The 17,913-nt window shown below is 35.7% G+C and overlaps 2 non-coding genes across 2 annotated transcripts; one reads left to right on the top strand and one right to left on the bottom strand.

The window, feature by feature from the left end:
• The first annotated feature begins 255 nt into the window (after nucleotides 1-255).
• On the top strand, nucleotides 256-362 carry LOC120190327. Its single transcript, XR_005522610.1, has one exon. It is a non-coding gene; the product is annotated as a small nucleolar RNA R71 (small nucleolar RNA).
• Nucleotides 363-17,444: 17,082 nt separating this feature from the next.
• LOC120190321 lies at nucleotides 17,445-17,550 on the bottom strand. Its single transcript, XR_005522609.1, has one exon. It is a non-coding gene; the product is annotated as a small nucleolar RNA R71 (small nucleolar RNA).
• Nucleotides 17,551-17,913: the final 363 nt, after the last annotated feature.

Genomic DNA, 17,913 nt, shown 5'->3' with positions numbered 1-17,913 from the left:
TCACCATTTCAGTCAATATTGAAATATAAGATGCCATAGAGTTACGAGCTTCTTATACTATTACTACAGCAACGCGCCCACCAAATGTATTACATGTATTAGGGTATTGGAATCATTGGTGGAAATTCTCTAAGAATATCATATTCTTTATTGTATGTTTTATACATCAAAGCTTTGTTTACTGAGGTATCAACCACCATTCGAGTGTGAATACTTAACATATTATAAAACATCTCCATTTGAGTCCAATATGGGAACCCATGCATAGGACACTTTCGCAAAAAATCCTTGAATATTTCCCATACTTCATTCAAGCTTTCATCATCCATATGCTTCAATGAGGTTAAGTTATTTCTATGCTTAGCATTCATATTCGGTGGGTTGAATCGCAACAAAAAATTCTACGCTAATTGATTCCAAGATGCTATAGAACAAGGCGACAATGAACTCAAAAAAGCTCGTGCTTTATCACTAATGCATAGGGAAATAACTTTAGTTTCAGGGCCTCCTCTGAAACACCTTATTGAATAAAATAATTTCAAACCTCCATGACAGCTTAAAAATGGGCTCTAGGATCTTCAACAAAAGAACCTCTATATTGTCACAAAGATTGTAACATTTGGAACATACTTGGCTTTAATTCGAAGTTTGTAGCATTAATAACTGGTCTCACAATGCCCAAATGCAAATCATCCAATGTCGGCACCACATGCTCACGAATAGGGTGATTTCCATCATCTACATTTAATATGGTTTCTCAGCTCCAATGTCATATAGCAACTCATCATTCTCTCCATTCTGTAGTTGGGGGTAAAATACCATTCCCTTGCCTAGCCATACAAGCTTCATGGCGATGTCTGCGAAATGTTTTCTCAACTATGGATCAAACGGCTCTAAGTCGTCGTCACTTCAGGACAAACACTAGTAAAAACAAAGACTAAAAAATATATGAAAGAAAAAAACGCAAGCAATATTAAAAAAATCTAAATCAAACTGATGCTCCTCGACAAAGGTGCCAAAAACTTAATGCTACGAAAATGCTTTAGCATACAACTAAAGTGCACGCATCACAAATAAAGTAGTAAAGTGGAAACTATGAGAGTTTCGGATGTCAAACCCAAAAAGAGCATATTGTTTTCATTAGAGGTTTTAGTAGAAAATGTATCGAGGAAATGAGATGCTAGTTGAAAATAATGAAGTCAATTACGAGAAGTACCAATTCATGCTAAAATATTCTAGAACGCAATTGGTCAGCAATGAAATCAAATGATAAGATATTATAATTTCCAAATTTTATGAAAACATGATATACTTAGTCGATGTGATTAACATTAATTAAAACCACTTGAACAACTTTAATAACTTTCATTAATTAAAGATTCAAACTATTAACAATTCTAATCTAATGGTTGCACATTTTTCAGTGTACCTATGCTACTCAGCAACACCAAATCTCACAAATGTATATATTAATTCGAATGAAAATATTTCCAAATTCAAATAAAAAACACTATATATTTAATTGCAAAATATTTATACTCACAATCATGAATTTTAAAGCTCGTATACTAAATACACGAGTAAAAACAAAATACGAAGTTCATAATAAATATCCAAAAAGCGTTTAATTATTCAAATCACTCCCTTTCTCTATATAACGAATTGAACATGATTTGTTGAGTGCTGAAGCTCCTTAGTAAGCTTTCTTTGTGCTGCAACAATCCCTCGCAAAGGATTTAGACTTCCATACTTGAGAAGAAATAACGTGGAAAATGGTACTTTGGATCTCTCTCATCGTCACACTTTTTGCACCAAAGTACTCCTCTTTTATAGTTGAAGAGAATTCCATTGCCCACTAGGAAAGGTGCATATTTTAGGTATTATCCATCCACATGAAAGCTACCTGAGCCAGTTATCCCCATCCAGAAGGTTCTAGAGGTTAGACGACTGCTGCAGCATTCAATCAATATTTTCTGCAGTGCTACAACATCAGTTAAATAGTTTGCAGCAACAAAAATAAATTTTAACCCTTAACAGCCCACGATGCTCTTATCATGCAAAATGTGCATTAAGTGAATTTAATCCTAATACACTTCTAAATATGCTTTAGTTCAAACTAAACCTATACAATTAAGGATACCAAATAGAACTCTTTTAGAGAGTTATCACTATGGCATAGAAACATTAAAGGCGAGGGTAGCTTTACAAGATAGTAGCGAGATGATTATTACACTGACGACCTTGCTTCATCGATCTGTGATGAGTGAAGAAGAATGGGAGAAAAACAGTATAGGGAAGTAAAAAGGAAAAAGAGAAAAGAGAAAGAAAAGAAGAACATGTGACTGAGACATGAAATAGAGCCATGGAATCGTAACGTAAAAGAAATTGGGAAATTACACACAAACCCCTATACTCTTTAGGGTTTTAAAATGGCCAAAAGATTTTATTCTTTACACAATGGTCATTAAATTATTTTCATTTCAATTTAACAACTAAAATAAATTTCGAGATTCGAATGAAAATTCCTAAATTCTATGGTTTTAAATTTAGGGGAAAATTAGGATGTTACAACTTTTTTGGGTGTAGCCTTTTTGTATCAAATCTAACTCTTTGGTTTCTTTAGGATTTTTTGTCTGATTAGGTATGAAAGAACCTCAAATTAGATTGTTTTAGTGTTGTTTCCCTCTTTCTAGTGGTAATTTTTCAGGTAGATCACTTAACACTTCTCAAAAATATTATAAGAAAATTAAACACACTAGGCAAACTTGTTAGATTAGTAGAAATAAAAAAAGTGGTCATTGAAATGGATAAGGACACACTACTTGTTTTAAAAAAATGTGTCTCTTAATTATTTTGTGCTCACATAAATATTTTGTGATGCTATTTTTTCTCACAACTAGGTTCACTCACCTCCCATGGGTTATTTATTTCGCTTTTATGGGTTGTGACCTCTTTTGCTTTTGCCTCTTCTTTGAAATTCCCAACCTCCTCACAAATAATCTTTTGATCTAGTAGGATATATTTCCAGTAACATCGACTCAAGACTGTAAGTGATATGATCGCCAATAGCAAAGACCCGAAGAAGTATCCAAGTGGCCCGATAACACGAGCAAGGGCTAAGGAGTTTCAAGCAGATATGGAGAGTATGTTTACATCAAGTTTGGAACGTGATGAATGAGGAATAGTAATGGAGGAACACTTTACGTTGCTTATGCATGAATTTGCATGAGAATTTAAAGTTTGCATAACATTCATTGCATTTAATAAGTGTGTTGTTCATTCAAGCATGTGTTGCATTTAAATCATCTGGTTCATTTAAGGAAATAGTTCATTAATTAAACTAGTTCGTTTATTAAATCAACTCTTAATTTTTTTATGCATGTTTTCAATTAAATATTGAATAAAGTTCAACTTTGTGCCTAGGTGCATGAGAGAAGTTGAATGGTTTCATCATATGCAAGAATGCCAGTCAGAATGTCTTCCAACTCTGGATGCGATACACATGTGTTTGGTTCTAGAAATCAATTTGAAATTATTCCTCTATCTCTTATCTTTCCAACGCCTTTTGAATCACCTTAATCCGATATCGGAAGCTTGAGATATGATTGATTTATTGAAGACAATGCAGGCTAGAATTTTGTTACGTGAATTTTATGCATGGATGATTTGGATGAGTTTGAGCCAAGGGAGAGTCTTTTCAACTTCATCCAAGTGACAAGACATTGAACGACTATTAATTCACCCATTCAAGGAATTCAAAACTGATTCTTATCATCTAAATTCAAGGGTTGTTCATATTCTTCAAGGGAGCATGAAATGAATGGTGATTTAACTCACTTGTTAAAACAATTTTCAGCATGGAATGGCAAGAGTCTTCCACCCCTTGGAAGAATTTAAGGCCAAATTCATCTTCAAATTGTCAAGATTCATCCCCAAAATGATCTAGAATATTCAGCCAACCTTTAAGATAAGAAGACAAAGCATTCAAGTGCATTTTATTGCTAAATTGATGAGAATGTTTTCATCTTTTGAGTCTTTTCATATGCTACTTAGAAACACTATAAATATGCACCTTTGGGATCCTTTGTAGACAAACATTTGAATATATAAAACATCTTTGAGAGGTTTCTTTCATTCTTGTTCTCTTGTAGAACTTTATCGTCTTCAAGATAATCTTGTAGTCTTCATCCATTTCATTTTGTTATAGTGTTGGTTCCTAGCTCATGTATAGCTAGTGGGTCACGCTCCATACCCTACCATTTCGATTCCATCTTTTTATATTTTTGGTTCTTAGCTCCAAATAGCTAACGGGTCACAATTTGCTTTAACCTTACAACACTTACCACGACAACACCATTCATACTTCACCATCTATTTTCATTATCACTAAACCACAACAACAATTACTCTTCCATCACGTTCAAACAACTTCCTCATTCTTTCATTCCATCATTTCAATTATTATTTCATATCATTTCGTTTTTATGTTTATATTTATATAATTTTAGAGTTCAAGCTATAATTATGGGTTTCTTACCAGAATCACGATCGGGCATTCACATATATGACACGAAATATATAATCGAGATCATATCATTTGACATCAGAAGTAGCCCATTCAGTAAGCGTATCAATTCAATTTCCCTCTCCCGAGTTAGTACAAAATAAAAAAATAAAAAACAAAAAGAACAGAAAGAAAAAAAAAGTTTACAGAGGGAGAGAGTAATTGCTTTCATATTTAAAGAAAAAAATTTACTTCATCTTTATATTCAATTATTCAATTTTATTAGCTTTACTTACATCTCTTTTCCTTGTAGCCAATTTTCTTTCACTATCCTTACTACCAAGCCACAATTATTTCAGCCGAAGTCCACTAGACCTTGTAACCCTTGAAGAAGTTCCCAAAAGGACTTGAAATCAAAGCGCGAGTGGTAAAACGCAAGAGTGATCATTAAGGGTAAAAGCCATCCCGAGTGAAACACGAGTGGGAGTGACTTTTCTTGAAGTGTTTGGTGAGGTTTTTTTTGTGAGGTTATTTTTTTATTGCTAATTATGTCTCATCATTCGGGAGACAATTCTCAAGTTATAGGTAATATTGAACCAAACCTACAAATGCAAGCCATGGTGCATGAATTGACTAGGATTTTGAGGTAAGAGTTAGAACCTCTCCATGAACGTATTGACCATATTGAAGAGGAACGTACTCAAGGATTCTGAGAGCATGAAGATGCCAATCAAGGAGGAAATGAAGAAGTGGAAAGACCAGAAGAAGATCGTGCATCACAATAAATAATGGGAAATCGAGGTATAAGGCCCCAAAGGTTTCATCCATTAATGGATGATAATCTTGTAAATATCAAGATTTTCATTCCACCTTCCAAGGCAAGACGGATCTCGAGGCTTACCTAGCATGGGAAAAGAATGTAGAGCACATCTTCGAGTGCCATGATTATTCTGGACATAAGAAGCTAAAACTCGCTGCCCTTGACTTTATAGATTATGCACTAATATGGTGGGATCAATTGACATCAAGTAGGAGATGCAATGGAGAACATCCTATCACTACATGGCATGAACTGAAAGCAGTGATGCGAAGGCAATTCATTCCAACCCACTACCATAAGGAGTTATTCAATCATCTTCAAAACCTTTCACAAGGTAACCGAAGTGTTGAAGATTATCACAAAGAGATGAAGTGGCCATGATTCGAGGCAACATCGATGAGGATCGAGAAGCCGCAATGTTTTATCAAAACCTTCAAAATCATTCTTGTGACAGACAATGTTTTAAGTGTTTGGGGTGTGGACACATTGCAAACCAATGTCCAAATAACAACACCATGCTTCTTCGAGACGATGGAGAAGTTGTATCAGAATAAGAAGAGGATGAGAATGAAGACGCTACCATTGATATGGAAGAATTAGAGCATTCATAGAAGGAGAGGTTCTTGTTGTCAAAAGGAGCCTAAACGTGTAATCCAATGGAGGAGATGAACATCGTGAAAATATCTTCCCTACTCACTGCCACGTTGGAGGAAAGGTATGCTTTGTTATTATTGATGGAAGTCGTTGCACTACTGTTGTTAGTACCTTAATGGTAGATACACTTGGCTTGGCAACAACAAAGCATCCACAGCCTTATAAACTGCAATGGCTCAACGATGGAGGAGAACTCAAGGTGACCAAACAAGTTCGAATTGTTTTCTCCATTGGGAGGTACAAAGACAAGGTGTTATGTGATGTCGTTCCAATGCACGCAATCCATTTACTACTTGGAAGGCCTTGGAAATTTGATAGGCAAGTGATCCATGATAGTTATACTAACCGGTATACTTTCAACCATGGGGCAAGGAAGATCACTTTAGCTCCACTTTCACCAAAGCAAATACATGAAGACCAAATTCAATTGAGAGGAAAATTTGAAAGAGAAAAAGAGAGAGACACCAAAATGGAGGTAAAAGCAAAAGAGTGTGATCCAAATGAGGGAAGGAAAATCATCATTGTTTCTAAACTGAGAGAGTTGAAAAAGTGTTTAATGATGGCAAATGAAGCACTTGTGCTCATGTTCAAGGAACATTTTTTGAATACTAATTACCTTGATCAAAATTTGCCTGCTTTTCTTGTGTCTTTATTGCAGGAATTTGATGGCCTATTTCCGGAAGAAATGCCAAGTGGGTTGCCACCTATTCGTGCATAGAACATCAAATATACTTTATTCACAGATTTGTTATTCTAAACCGACCAACTTACCGAAGCAACCCGAAAGAAACTAAGGAATTGCAAAGACAAGTATCTGAGTTAATGAAAAAAGGCTACGTGAGGGAAAGCCTTAGCCCATGTGTCGTGCCGGTTCTACTTGTGCCAAATAAGGATGGAACTTGGCACATGTGTGTGGATTGTCGAGCGGTAAACAAAATTACGGTAAAGTATAGTCACCCTATTCCTCGCTTAGATGACATGTAGATGAGCTTAGTGGTTCTAACCTCTTTTCCAAGATTGATCTTAAGAGTGGTTACCACCAAATACGAATACGGTAAGATGATTAGTGGAAAACAACATTCAAAACGAAGCAAGGTCTTTATGAGTGGTTAGTTATGCCTTTTGGCTTAACTAATGCACCAAGCACATTTATGAGGTTAATGAATCATGTTCTTAGGCCATTCTTGGGTAAGTTTTGTATGGTTTATTTTGATGACATTTTAATATATAGTAAAACCATGGAAGAACATGTTCAACATTTGACGTTAGTTTTACTTGTTTTGAGGAAGGAAAAATTGTTTGCTAATTTACAAAAATATACGTTTTGTACTGACAGAGTTATTTTCCTAGGTTTTGGAGTGAGTTCTGAAGGTTTGTAGGTTGTCAAAGAGAATGTTAAAGCCATTTAAGAATGGTCACGACCAGAAAACATTTCTCAAGGTAGGAGCATCCATGGACTTGCAAATTTTTAATCGAGATTCGTCCCAAACTTCAGCACCATAGCTGCCCACCTAACAAATGTTATTAAGAAGAATTCTAAATTCTTTTGGTGGGAAGATCAAGAGAAGTCCTTTAATAGCATTAAAGATTGTTTAATTTATACCCCTTTACTTGCTCTACCTGATTTTAATTTAACTTTTAAAATTGAATGTTATGCATCAGGTGTAGGAATTGGAGTAGTCTTATCTCAAGGTAGATATCCTATAGCCTATTTTAGTGAGAAATTAAGTGGAGCTACGCTTAACTATTCTACCCATGACAAAGAAATGTATGCTCTTGTGAGGGCAATGGAAACATGGAAACACTACCTTTGGCCTAAGGAGTTCATCATTCCCACCGATGATGGGGTGTTGAAACATATTCGGGGGCAGCATAAACTTAACAAAAGGCATGGCAAATGGGTAAAGTTTCTTGAAATGTTTCCATATGTTATCAAGTAAAAGAAAGGTAAGGAGAATATAGTTGTCGATGTATTGCCACAAAGGTATGTTCTTTTAAACACTTTGGAATCTAAGTTATTGGGTTTCACTTTTATTAAAGACTTATATGTTTCTGACTCTGATTTTGGACAAATTTACACAGAATGTGAGAAAGGGACGATTGATAAATACTTTAAGTGATGGTTTTCTATTCAAGGAAGGGAGACTATGTGTCCCTCAAGGTTCCATGCGAGAATTACTCACTAAGGAAGCCTTTGGAGGAGGATTAATAGGACATTTTAGGATAGCAAAGAATTTGGCTATACTTTAAGAACATCTATATTGGCCCAGAATGAAACGAGATGTGGAAAGGTTATGTTAGCTCTGCATTACTTGCAAGAAGGCCAAATCTAAAGTCATGCCACATGGACTTTACACACTACTACCCATACCGAAATTACCATGGATAGATATTTCAATGGATTTTGTGCTAGGTCTTCCACGCACAAAGAACAACAAAGACTCCATCTTTGAAGTTGTTGATAGATTTTCCAAAATGGCTCATTTCATTCCCTATGACAAAACTAATGATGCCTCACATTTTGCTACTTTGTTTTTCAGGGAAATTTTAAGGCTACATGGTATACCTAGAACTATTATGTCTGATCGGGATGTGAAGTTCTTAAGCAACTTTTGGAGAGCCCTATGGATTAAGATTGGTACTAAGCTACTATTCTCCACCACTTGGCACCCTAAAACGAATGGTCAAACTGAAGTGGTAAATCGAGTACTTTCCATGTTACTTCGATCCATTATTTGGAAGAATTTGAGAACATGGTATGAGAGTTTACCACATGTGGAGTTTGCATACAATCGTTCAATCCATACTACTATGGGGCATATACATTTCGATGTGGTGTATGGGTTCAATATGTTAACACCGATAGACTTGTTACCATTACCCACTAATTAAATTATTAATAAAGATGGACTTAAAAAAGCTGAGTTTGTTAAGAAGCTTCATCAACAAGTGAGGGTAAACATTGAAAAAAGAAATAAGTAATACGACCAACAAGCAAATAAGGGTCGTAAGCAAATTACTTTTGACCAGGGGATTGGATGTGGCTGCACACGAGGAAAAATGTTTCTGGCTCAACAAAAGTCCAAATTAATGCCTCGGGGAGTTGGACCATTCCACAAATTCAAGAAGATCAATGACAATACCTATTAATTAGATCTTCCAGGTGAGTTTAATGTCAGTGCAACCTTTAATGTTTTTGACTTGTCTCCTTATGATGTAGGTGATGATTTGGGGACAAATCGCCTTAAAGAGGGAGGGACTGATATGATCGCCAATAGCAAAGACCTAGAGAAGTACCCAAGTGGCCCCATTACACGAGCAAGGGCTAAGGAGTTTCTAGCGGCCATGGAGAGTATGTTTACATCAAGTTTGGAACGTGATGAAGAAGGAATAATAAGGGAGGAACACTTTACGTTGCTTATACATGAATTTGCATGAGAATTTAAAGTGTGCATAACATTCATTGCATTTAATAAGTGTGTTGTTCATTCAAGCATGCATTGCATTTAAATCATCTGGTTCATTTAGGGAAGTAGTTCATTAATTAAACTAGTTCATTTATTAAATCAAATCTTAATTGTTTCATGCATGTTTTCAATTAAATATTGAATAAAGTTTATCTTTGTGTTTAGGTGCATGAGTGAAGTTGAATGGTTTCATCATATGCATGAATGCCAGTCAGAATGTATTCCAATTCTGGATGCTATACAGATGTGTTTGGTTCTAAAAAACAATTATAAATTATTCCTCTATCTCTTATCTTTCCAACGCCTTTTGAATCACCTTAATCCGATATCGAAAGCTTGAGAAATGATCGATTTATTGAATACAGTGTAGGCTAGAATTTTGTTACAGGAATTTTATGCGTGGATGATTTGGATGAGTTTGAGCCAAGGGAGAGTATTTTCAACTTCATCCAAGTGACAAGCCATTGAAGGACTCTTATTTCACCCATTCCATTCAAAACTGATTGTTATCATCTACATTCAAGGGTTGTTCATATTCTTCAAGGGAGCATGCAAATAATGGTGATTTAATTCACTTGTTAAAACAATTTTCAGCATGGAATAGCAAGAGTCTTCCACACTTTGGACGAAATTAAGGTCAAATTCAGCTTAAAATAGTCTAGACTCATCCCTAAAATGATCTAGAATATTCAGCCAACCTTGAAGATAAGAAGACAAAGCATTCAAGTGCATTTTATTGTTAAATTGATGAGAATGTTTTCACCTTTTGAGTCTTTTCATATGCTACTTAGAAACACTATAAATAGGCACCTTTGGGATCCTTTGTAGACACACATTTCAATATATAAAACATCTTTGAGAGGTTGTTTTCATTTTGTTCTCTTGTTGAACTTTATCGGCTTCAAGATAGTCTTGTAGTCTTCATCCATTTCCTTTTGTTACAACGTTGGTTCCTAGCTCATCTATATCTATTGGGTCACGTTCCATACCCTACCATTTCGATTCCATCTTTTTATATTGTTGGTTATTAGCTCCAAATAGCTATCAGGTCACAATTCGCTTTAACCTTACAACACTTACCACGACAACATCATTCATACTTCACCATCTATTTTCATTATCGTTAAACCATAATAACCTTTACTCTTCCATAACTTTCAAACAACTTCCTTTTCTTTTCATTCCATCATTTCAATTATTATTTCACATGATTTCCTTCTTATGTTTATATTTATGCAATTTCAAGTTCAAGCTATCATTATTGGGTTTCTTACTAGATTCACGATCGGGCATTCACATATATGACTCGAAACACATAATCGAGTCATATCATTTGGCATCAGAGCTAGCTGATTCAATAAGCGTATCAATTCATTTTCTATCTCCCAATTTAGTACAAAATAAAAAAAATCAAAAACAAATAAAAAAGAAAAGAAAAGAAAGAAAAAAAGTTTAAAGATGGAGGGAGTAATTCTTTTCATCTTTAAAGAAAAAATTTACTTCATCTTTATATTCAATTATTCAATTTTGTTACCTTTACTTACCATCTCTTTTCCTTGAAGATAATTTTCTTTTACTATCCTTACTACCAAGCCACAATTGTTTCAGCCGAAGTCCATTAGACCTTGTAAGCCTTGAGGAAGTTCCCAAAAGGACTTGAAATCAAAGCACGAGTGGTAAAAGGCAAGAATGGTCATTAAGGGTAAAAGCCATCCCGAGTGAAACACGAGTGGGAGTGACTTTTCTTGGAGTGTTTGGTGAGGTTTTTTTTTGTGAGGTTATTTTATTATTACTAATTATGTCTCATCATTCGGGAGACAATTCTCAAGTTATAGGTAACGTTGAACCAAACCTACAAATACAAGTCATGGTGTGTGAATTGACTAGGATTTTGAGGGAAGAGTTAGAACCACTCCATGAACGTATTAACCGTATTAAAGAGGAACGTACTCAAGGATTCTGAGAGCAAGAAGATGCCAATCAAGGAGGAAATAAGAAGTGGAAATACCAGAAGAAGATCGTGTATCACAACAAAGAATGGGAAATCGAGGTATAAGGCCCCAAAGGTTTCGTCCATTAATGGATGATAATCTTGTAAATATCAAGATTTCCATTCCACTATTCTAAGAAAAGACAGATCCCGAGGCTTACTAGCATGGGAAAAGAAGGTAGAGCACATATTCGGGTGCCATTATTATTTCGAACTCAAGAAGGTTTAACTCGTTGCCCTTGAGTTTATGGATTATGCAGGAATATGGTGGGATCAATTGACATCAAGTAGGAGACGCAATGGAGAACATCCTATCACTACATGGGATGAAATGAAAGCAGTGAAGCGAAGGTGATTCATTCCAACCCACTAACATTGGGAGTTATTCAACCTTCTTTAAAACCTTTCACAAGGTAACTGAAGTGTTCAATATTATCACAAAGAGATGGAGTGGCCATGATTCAGCCAACATCAATGAGGATCGAGAAGCCATAATGGCAAGATTCCTATCGGGACTTAATTCAGACTATGCAATGTGGTTGAGTTGCAACATTATGTGGAGATGGATGACTTGGTGCATATGTCCATAAAGGTGGAAAAGCAACTCAAAAGCAAGGGCCACATGATCTTATGGGAATGCAACTTCAAATTGGGGTAAAGTTCATACAAGAAGACTCCTCCATTACAATCCCACGAAAGAGGAGACCACCCAAAGGAAGTAAGACCATTACCGAAACTAGCAAGGGTAAGACTACCGTCACTCCAAATCGTTCCCGTGACATATAATGTTTTAAGTGTTTGGGGCGTGGACATATTGCAAGCCAATGTCCAAATCGCAACGCCATGTTTTTTCGAGATGATGGAGAAGTTGTATCGGAACAAGAAGAGGATGAGAATGAAGATGCTACCATTGATATGGAAGAATTACAGCATGCCGTAGAAGGATAGGTTCTTGTTGTCAAAATGAGCCTAAACGTTCAACCCAATAGAGGAGATTAACAATGTGAAAATATATTCCACACTCGCTTCCATGTTGGAGGGAAGGTATGCTTTGTTATTATTGATGGAGGTAGTTGCACTAATGTTGCTAGTACCTTAATGGTAGATACACTTGGCTTGGAAACAATAAAGCATCCACATCCTTATAAACTGCAATGGCTCAACGATGGAGGAGAACTCAAGGTGACCAAGCAAGTTCAAATTGCTTTCTCCATTGGGAAGTACAAATAAGAGGTATTATGTGATGACGTTCCAATGCACGCAGGGCATTTACTACTTGGAAGGCCTTGGCAATTTGATATGCAGGTGATCCATGACGATTATAACAACCATTATACATTCAACCATGGGGCAAGAAATGTCACTTTAGCTCCACTTTCACCAAAGCAAATCATGAAGATCAAATTCAATTGAGAGAAAAATTTGAAAGATCCAAAGGGAGAGAGACCAAAATTGAGGTAAAAGCAAAAGAGTGTGATCAAAATAAGGAAGGAAAATCATCATTCTTTCTAAAGGGAGAGAGTTGAAAAAGTTTTTAATGATGACAAAGAAAGCACTTGTGCTCATGTACAAGGAACATTTTTTGAACAATAATTACTTGATCAAAATTTTTATGCTTTTGTTGTGTCTTTATTGTAGGAATTTGATGACCTATTTCTGGATGAAATACCAAGTGGGTTTAGACCTATTTGTTGTATAGAACATCAAATAGACTTTATTCTTGAATCCGTCATTCCAAACTGAAGCTTACCAAAGCAACCCCGAAGAAACTAAGGAATTGCAAAGTCAAGTATCTGAGTTGATAAAAAAAGGCTATGTGAGGGAAAGCCTTAGCCCATGTGTCGTGTCGCTTCTACTTGTGCTAAACAAGAATGAAACTTGGCGCATGTGTGTGGATTGTCGAGCGGTAAACAAAATTATGGTATAGTATCATCACTCTATTCTTCGCTTATATGACATGTTAGATGAGCTTAGTGGTTCTAGCCTCTTTTCCAAGATTGATCTTAAGAGTGGTTACCACCAAATACGAATGCGGGAAAGTGATGAGTGGAAAACAACATTCAAAATGAAGCAAGGTCTTTATTAGTGGTTGGTTATGCCTTTTGTCTTAACTAATGCACCAAGAACATTTATGAGGTTAATGAATCATGTTCTTAGGCCATTCTTGAGTAAGTTTTGTGTGGTTTATTTTTATGAAATTCTAATACATAGTAAAACCATGGAATAACATGTTCAACATTTGAGGTTAGTTTTACATGTTTTGAGGAAGGAAAAATTGTTTGCTAGTTTACAAAATTGTACATTTTGTACTGAAAGAGTTGTTTTCCTAGGTTTTGTTGTGAGTTCTGATGGTTTGGAGGTTGACAAAGAGAAGGTTAAAGCCATTGAAGAATGGCCACAACCAGCAAGCATTTCTCAAGTTCGGAGCTTCCATGGACTTGCAAGTTTTTATCGGAGATTCATCCCAAACTTCAGCACCATAGCCGCCCCACTAATAAGTGTTATTAAGAAGAATTCTAAATTCTTTTGGGGGGAGATCAAGAGAAGTCCTTTAATAGCATTAAAGAGTTTTAATTCAAGCCCCTTTACTTGCTCTACCTGATTTTAATTTAACTTTTGAAATTGAATGTGATGCATCAGGTGTAGGAATTGGAGTAGTATTGTCTCAAGGTAGACATCCTATAGAATATTTTAGTGAGAAATTAAGTGGAGCTACGCTTAACTATCATACCTACGACAAAGAAATGTATTCTCTTGTGAAGGAAATGGAAACATGACTACACTACCTTTGGCCTAAGGAGTTCATCATTCACACCGATGATGAGGCGTTGAAATATATTCGGGGGCAGCATAAACTCAACAAAAGGCATGTCAAGTGGGTAGATTTTCTTGAAACTTTTTCATATGTTATCAAGTACAAGAAAGGTAAGGATAATATAGTTGTCGATGCATTGCCACGAAGGTATGTTCTTTTAAACACTTTGGAATCTAAGTTGTTGGGTTTTACTTTTATTAAAGACTTATATGTTTCTGACTCTGATTTTGGAGAAATTTACAAAGCATGTGAGAAAGAGACGATTGATAAATACTTTAAGTATGATGGTTTTCTATTCAAGGAAGGGAGACTATGTATCCCTCCCATGCGAGAATTGGTCACTAAGGAAGCCCATAGAGGAGGATTAACAGGACATTTTGGGATAGCAAAGACTTTGATTATACTTCAAGTACATCTATATTTGCCCACAATGAAACGAGAAGTTGAAATGTTCTATGAGCGCTGCATTACTTGCAAGAAGGTCAAATCTAAAGTCATGCCACATGGACTTTACACACTACTACCCATACCGAAAGCACCATGGATGGATATTTCAATGGATTTTGTGCTAGGGCTTCCAATCACAAAAAAATAACAAAGACTCCATCTTTGTAGTAGCTGATAGATTTTCCAAAGTGGCTCATTCCAATACCTGTGACAAAACTAATGATACCTCACATATTGCTACTTTGTTTTTCATGGAAATTTTAAGGCTACATGGTATACCTAGAACTATTGTGTCTAATCGGGATGAAAAGTTCTTAAGCCACTTTTTGAGAGCCCTATGGAGTAAGATTGGTACTATGCTACTATTCTCCACCACTTGCCACCCTCAAACAGATAGAAAAATTGAAGTGGTGAATCGAGTACGTTCCATGTTACTTTGATCCATCATTCTGAAAAATTTGAGAACATGGGAGGAAAGTTTACCACATGTGGAGTTTGCATACAATCGTTCAATCCATACTAGTACGGGGCGTATGCCTTTCGAAGTGGTGTATGGGTTCAATCCGTTAACACCGATAGACTTGTTACCATTACCCACTGATCAAATTGTGGATAAAGATGGACTTAACAAAACTGAGTTTGTTAAGAAGGTTCATCAACAAGTGAGGGAGAACATTGAAAAATGAACTAAGCAGTACGATCAGGAAGAAAATAAAGGTCATAAGCTAATTACTTTTGAGCCAGGGGATTAGGTGTGGCTGCATATGAGGAAAGAAAGGTTTTCGGCTCAACGAAAGTCCAAATTAATGCCTCGGGGAGATGGACTATTCCAAATAGTCAAGAGGATCAATGACAACGCCTATCAATTAATCTTCCAGGTGAGTTTAGTGTCAGTGCAACCTTCAATGTTGCTGACTTGTCTCCCAATAATAGGTTATGATTTGGGGTAAATTGCCTTAATGAGGGAGGGATTGATATGATCGCCAATAGCAAAGACCTGGAGAAGTACCCAAGTGGCCCCATCACACAAGCAAGGGCTAAAGAGTTTCAAGCAGCCATGAGAGTATGTTTACATCAAGTTTGGAATGTTATGAAGGAGGAAAAATAAGGGAGGAACACTTTATGTTTCTTATGCATGAATTTCCATGTGAATTTAAAGTTTGCATAACATTCACTACATTTAATGAGTGTGTTGTTCATTCAAGCATGCATTGCATTTAAATCATCTAGTTCATTTTGGGAAGTAGTTCTTTAATTATACTAGTTCATTTATTAAATCAACTCTTAATTGTTTCATGCATGTTTTTAATTAAATATTGAATAAAGTTCACCTTTGTGTTTAGGTGCATGAGAGAAGTTGAATGGTTTCATCATTTGCAAGAATGCCAGTCAGAATATCTTCCAATTCTGGATGCGATAAATATATTTTTGGTTCTATAAATCAATTGGAAATTATTCTCTATCTCTTATCTTTCCAATGCCTTTTGAATCACCTTATTACGATATCGAAAGCTTGAGATATGATCGATTTATTGAAGACAATGCAGGCTAGAATTTTGTTACGAGAATTTTATTCATGGATGATTTGGATGAGTTTGAGCCAAGGGAGAGTCTTTTCAACTTCATCCATGTGATAAACCATTGAAGGACTCTTAATTCACCCATTCAAGGCATTCAAATCTGATTGTTATCATCTAAATTCAAGGGTTGTTCATATTCTTCAAGGGAGTATGCAATGAATGGTGATTTAATTCACTTGTTAAAACAATTTTCAGCATGAAAAAACAAGAGTCTTCCACCCTTTGGACGAAATTAAGGCCAAATTCAGCTTCAAATTATCTACATTCATCCCCAAAATGATCTAGAATATTCAGCCAACCTTGAAGATAAGAAGACAAAGCATTCAAGTGCATTTTAATTCACTTAAAATTCTTTATGCTTGTAGACTCTAATGAAAACATATTATTCCCTGTGGGTTCGACATCCGTAACATTAGATTGCTACCACTTTATTACTTGGTTTATGATGCGTGCACTTGTGTAATTGCTTTGGAATTTTTGTAGCATTAAGTTTTTAGCATCGTTGTGGCATCAGTTTGATTTAGGGTTTTCTTTATTTTACTTACACTGCTATTTTCTTTTGTAGGAACTTTTTAGTTTTCATTTTTTCTAGTGTATGCCCTGAAGCGACAAACAATTAGAGACATTTGATCCAAAGACTAAAAAGACTTTTAGGAGATGTCATCGTGAAGATGCAAAGAGAAAAACAAATATCGCTAGACGAGGGATTGATATTCTACGTTCGTTGCATAATGGAGAGGTCGGTGCATTACCTGCTGGAAATGGATCGGGACAACCATTTCAAAACATGGATGATCTTGATTGCCCTGTCTGCGAGTATGTTGTACCGACACTAGATGATCTTCATCTGGGAATAGTAAGGCTAGTGATTAATGTGTAAACTTATAATTAAATCTAGTTATGTTTCAAATGTTACAATCTATGAGACAGTATGGAGGATCTATTACTGAAGGTTGTAAGGCTCATTTGAGAGGTTTCATGGAGGTTTGTGACTCAATTATTCGGTAAGGTGTTCTAGAGGCGGCACTGAAGATGAAGTTATTTCCTTATTCGTTGTGTGACCAAGCACGAACTTGTTTGAGTTCACTACCACTAAGTGCAATAACATCCTGGAATCAGTTAGCGCAAAATATTTTGTTACGATTCAACCATATAAATATGAAAGCCAAACTCTGAATGATCTAACTTTATTCAAGCAAATGGAGGATGAAAGCTTGTATAAAGCATGAGAAGGATTCAAGGATTTGCTACAAAAGTGTCCTCTTCATGGGTTTCTGTTGCGTATTGTGAGTACTATAACATTATACGCAAATAATGTGTAAGTATACACGATAGCAAAAGTAATAAAGTAGTGAGTGAGTATCGTCTCCACAGGGATTGGAAGGATATTGAGTGAAGTTTATGCACTATTCTATCTAAGTATTGTTAGTCTTGATATATACAAATATCACGACAAATGAAAAATATATGGTGGTGGATATGAATTAATGGTCTGATGGTTTAGTAAATGGAAATGCAGTGGCAAGAACAGATGTTTAATGTTGAGTATGGTGAAATGTCATGGCAATGAAAAATGGTAAAAACAATAAATAAAAAAATGAAATAAATAGTAGATAATCCTCACGTGACAAGCTTC

This window comes from Hibiscus syriacus, unplaced genomic scaffold (assembly GCF_006381635.1).
Source record: "Hibiscus syriacus cultivar Baekdansim isolate YM2019G1 unplaced genomic scaffold, ASM638163v2 tig00004075_pilon, whole genome shotgun sequence".
Classification (NCBI taxonomy): Eukaryota; Viridiplantae; Streptophyta; class Magnoliopsida; order Malvales; family Malvaceae; genus Hibiscus; species Hibiscus syriacus.
This window is presented reverse-complemented; position numbering and strand designations above follow the sequence as displayed.